Raw genomic sequence first — 5,143 nt, 5'->3', positions numbered from 1 at the left:
AATGTCAAAATTGTTAGAGTTTTGTATACTATAAATCATCTTTCGAGTGATTTAAATACTGTAAAACTCTTTATTTATTTTCCAATGGATGAAACATATTATTTTTTTCATAATGTTATTATGTTTTATATTTAATGGATATTTATGCATGTTTTAAATGTATAGTAACTTAACAAAGTCTAAGTCTTTGTTTTAATAGACCGGTTATGGGCGTCGTCCACTTTAAGGTAACACGGTCAGTTATGAACAAAGAAAAATACGAATTCACAACCCAGATAGGCCTAGAGTACCTATCGTGGAAAAGTTGCAATGTCAGTCCGCATATTTCTAAGTCTTACTGAAATAAGATGACATTGGTGTGGTAGAGCACTGAATTGGATCTAACAGCGAGACAAGTCTTATGCTATCTACTGAAAGACGAGTTCTTGATAAATTATTTATTTCTTAATTAATATACGTTAGCATTGAGCATACGGTATTGATTATGCACTACTTTGACTTACCAAATGGTGAGTGTTTTTCGCAACCCAATAATCCTGGTATATTGGGTAGTGGTGATTAATATCTAGCGGGGCTAGGATTGATATTATATTGAATCGTGTGCGAGGTGAGTCTCATTTGATAACGTCCTCAAGAGGAGCTCGAAACAAGGCTTTATTATTCGTAACCTAGCTAGTTGGAGTTTGATTACTCTATGAATAATAAATAAGCGTGTCTTGCTAAGTCCACTCTTGGAATTAATAAGATTTAATTAATTAAGTTCATAGCAGACACTAAATATTTAATGGACGTTTCTATCTTAAGCGCGGGAAATGAACACCAAATAATGGAAACCTGGATTACTTATAATTTCGGATTTGGATGGGCAGTGCAGTATTACTTCTGTAGTGGCTGCTCGTAATATTCCAATATAAGCTTATATTAAATTGTGGGTTCAATTTAATTAGTAAAAAGCTATTTGGGGGAGGCAATATCCAAAACCTTCCATAGATCCCTGACTGGGCCCAATATATGAGTTAATATAAATAGGAGAATAAAGGAGACAGAAAACACAATTATTTTCATTAAGAATTTTCGTCCCCCTCTCCTATACTAAGAGGGACGATTTTTTCCCCTTCCGCTCTCCTCCGTGAGATAGAATTTTCGTCTTCTTTATTAAGTCCAAGAATTCTAGTGAGATCAGCCCACACTGATATCAGCGTACAGTCCGGGAACTAGTCAGAAGATCTGTGGTTTAGTAATTAAGATCTTCACGTGGAGAAGGCGCTAGTTATCTTCGATTCTTTGCAGAATTCTCAAGGTAAATTGGCTAATCCATAGATAAGCATGTTTTAGGTTTCAATTATACTTAAAGCATGATTTAATATAAGTTATGAATATGATACATGTAATAATTACGCAAATAGAATTTGTCTAAATAATCTGCTAAATAGATCAAAATTATTATGTAATTGATTTATGTATGTTTCCGCTGCCAACCCCTTCAAAAATTGGTCCTAAACATATGACCAAAATACGAAATTGGTCCAAAATATTATTTTTTTTAAAATTGAGTCCTAAGCAAATGAAATCGTCGTCGAAGTGGTCATTTTTTTATAGTTCCGTTAAAAACTGGCGGTCAACATCCGATTAGTGATATTTTGACCCAATTAGCGTACATAATTCATTTTAAAAAATTAAAATTCGACTTTCTTTTCCTTCTCTCCCATCTCTCTATATTATTTATTTTTAGAATTGTTTATTTTTTATTTTAAATAATTAGTATACTAATTAGGTTAAAATATCACTAATCGGGTATTGACCATTAGTTTTTAATGGAACGGTAAAAAAAGGACTACCCGGCGATGATTTGATTTGTATAGGAATCGATTTTCAAAAAATGAATATTTTGAACCAAATTTGTATTTTGGCCATATGTTTAGTACCAATTTTAACCTTTACTATAATTTTGATTTTCTTCTTTTTCATTAATGTATATTTTTCTGATTTTGAGATTATAACTTATGATTTAAATATATAATATTGTTATCATCTTATTTTTACTTCTGGTTTTACTTTCTTATGCATATAGTAATAATATAAGACAACCACTATTTAAATGCATAACTGGACATCAAGATACATAGTTCATAATAAGAGTTTTTTAACTCGCTACAAATGCATTTTAATTCATAACACAGATTTGAAAACACGGAGTAAATCAAAACATCATTGTTGTGAAGGGTATGGGTTGAGTTCACTATAATTGCATATGTAGTTCAATATCATAATGTTTTAGTTCATTATTGATGAATCCGCGAATTTTTGATGGTGAAGGATGCTGGAAAATACAGATCACGACACAGAGAATTTACGTGGTTCGATTTACTGAGGTAAATCTACGTCCACGGGAAGAAAAGAGGGCAGAGTTGTATTGCTTGATCTGTTTTCTACAGCTTACAATACAGACTTGCTATTTGATCTTTTTCTCTAGAGAGCTTAATAGAACTTAACCCTTTTCTATCTGATCTAAGTTCTATTTATACATTGAACCAAGATCGTGGCATGCAGCACCATTTACTAGGCAGTGGATGTCGTGGAGATCGTGGCGATCTTGCATGGGTCCACTATCCTGCATGAGTTAATGACTGCTTGACACCACTAAATAGATCGTGGGTGTAGTGGAGGTGGAAATCCTGCATGAGTCCACTATCTCCTAGTTCGGTCGAATACTGAGACCGAACTGCTGAATTATTGCCGAGCAGCTTTTGCCGATCTGAGAGTAGAGCTTGATGCCGACCTGAGAGCAGAGTTTGATTGGTTGGCTTTTACCGAGCTGTAGGCAGGGGCCGAACTCTTTGGTTGTGCCGAACTGAACTCTTTAGTCATGCCGGACTGATACTCTTTAGTCATGCCGAACTGATACTCTTTCTTGGGCTTTAGGCTGATGGGCTTTACTGCTGTTGGGCTTGTTTAGTACGTACTCCATCACTACCCCCCCCGAAAAGCGAAGTGAATCACTTCGGCATTCTGGATAAAGGTATGGGGTAAGTTGATGTTTGTCCTTGGTCTGATGAAGTGAACTCTTCTTTGACCGGACTTGGTTTGTGTCCTAATTTGGCGAGTTTTATCGCTCGGATCGGACTTTCCGTTGTCCTAATTTGGGGATCGGACTTTCCCTTGTCCTAATTCGGCGAGTTTTATCGCGTGGATCGGACTTTCCCTTGTCCTAATTCAGGCAAGTTTTATCGCGTGAATCGGACTTTTGTTGCAGTTCGTTTCAGACGAAGTGCTTGATTTTTAAGCTGAATTGTGGTCTTGTATCCTCTTTAGAAGCTTGGACTTCACAATCGTTGGCTTATTGCAGTTCGTTTCAGACGAAGTGCTTGTTTCTTAAGCGGAATTGTGGTCTTGTATCCTCTTTAGAAGCTTTGACTCACAATCGTTGGCTTGTATATGTTCTAAGAAGGGGATCAGCCTTCGAAGAACAAGATACCTCAGTAACATTTGTAAGAGACGACACGCACAGAGACAGACAAAACACACAGACAAAACGCACAGAGACAAACAAAAGCACATAGAGACAAAACGCACAGAGACAAACAAAGACCAAGCAAACCAAAGAAAGCACATTGACCGAACAGGACTCAAGACTGACTGACCGGACTGTCTCTTACAAATGGAACTTCTTGAGGTTGGAAGTGTGCCATGTTCGGGGTACCTGTTCTCCTGACATGTGAGCCAATTTGTAAGACCCTTTGCCGAGGACTTCTGACACCCGATACGGACCTTCCCATGTGGGTTCGAGCTTGCCCAGCTTTTCTGCTCGGCTTACTTCGTTGTTTCTCAAGACGAGATCTCCCACTTGAAATTGCAGCTTCTTCACCCTTTGGTTGTAATACCGGGCTACTTGCTCCTTGTACTTGGCTGCTTTTATGCATGCCAATTCTCTTCTTTCTTCGGCAAGATCTAGCTCGGCTCTCAGTCCGTCGTCATTCATTTCTGCTGAGAAATTTAGAGTTCGGGGACTGGGTATGCCGATCTCCACTGGAATCACGGCTTCAGTGCCGTACACAAGACTGTACGGAGTTTCACCATTGGAGGTTGTGGGTGTAGTTCGGTAGGACCATAGGACTTGAGGGAGATTTTCTACCCATTGTCCTTTGGCTTGTTCTAACCGAGCTTTTAACCCTTTCACCAGGATACGATTTGTTACCTCCGTTTGTCCGTTTGCTTGTGGATGAGAGACCGAAGTGAACCGCTGTTGAATATTCAGCTCTTGGCACCAATTCTTGAACGTCTTGTCGGTGAACTGAGTCCCGTTATCCGAGATGAGGATGGGGGTATGCCAAATCGGCACACTATGTTCTTCCAGACGAAATCCAATGCCTTCGAGCTCGTTATCGTAGCTAATGGTTCAGCTTCCACCCACTTCGTAAAGTAGTCCACGGCAACGATTAGGAATTTTATTTGCCGAGGAGCTTGTGGTAGTGGTCCTACTATGTCTATGCCCCATTGCATGAAAGGCCAAGGGCTTTGCATAGTGGATAGATCGGTCTGCGGCATCCTTGGATATTTGCATGGATTTGGCACTTCGGGCATGTCTTGACGAGCTGCACTGCTTCTTGTACCAAGGTTGGCCAATAATATCCCCATCTTAGAACTTTTTTAGCTAAAGCTCTAGCTCCGATGTGGCTACCGCACGATCCTTCATGAACTTCTCTGAGGATGTAGTCCGTCTCTTCTGGTCCTACGCACCGCAATAACGGCTGGAGGTAAGACTTTCTAAAGAGGACTCCTTCATGAAGTTCGTACCGAAGTGCTCGGCACGTGATCTTCCGAGCTTCTCTCTTATCCTCGGGCAATTGTCCTTGATCCAGATACTGCAAGATCGGCGTCATCCAGTTCGGCGAGCTGGATACTGAATGTACCTCGGCTTCATCAATGCTTCGATGCATTAATTCTTCCGCCTTTGAGCTCGGATCTGAGGCCAACTTACTTAAGGTATCTGCTCGGCTATTTTCCGCTCTGGGAATGCGGATTATCCGAAAATAGGAGAAACTTCGGCTGATGCTTTGCGCTTTGTCCAAATACTTCTTCATTCTCTCGTCACGAGCTTCACTTGTACCCAACATGTGACTTTACTATGACTTGTGAATCACAA

The sequence above is a fragment of the Salvia splendens genome, chromosome 11, assembly GCF_004379255.2.
Source record: "Salvia splendens isolate huo1 chromosome 11, SspV2, whole genome shotgun sequence".
Lineage (NCBI taxonomy): Eukaryota > Viridiplantae > Streptophyta > Magnoliopsida > Lamiales > Lamiaceae > Salvia > Salvia splendens.
Note: the sequence above shows the minus strand (reverse complement) of the source record.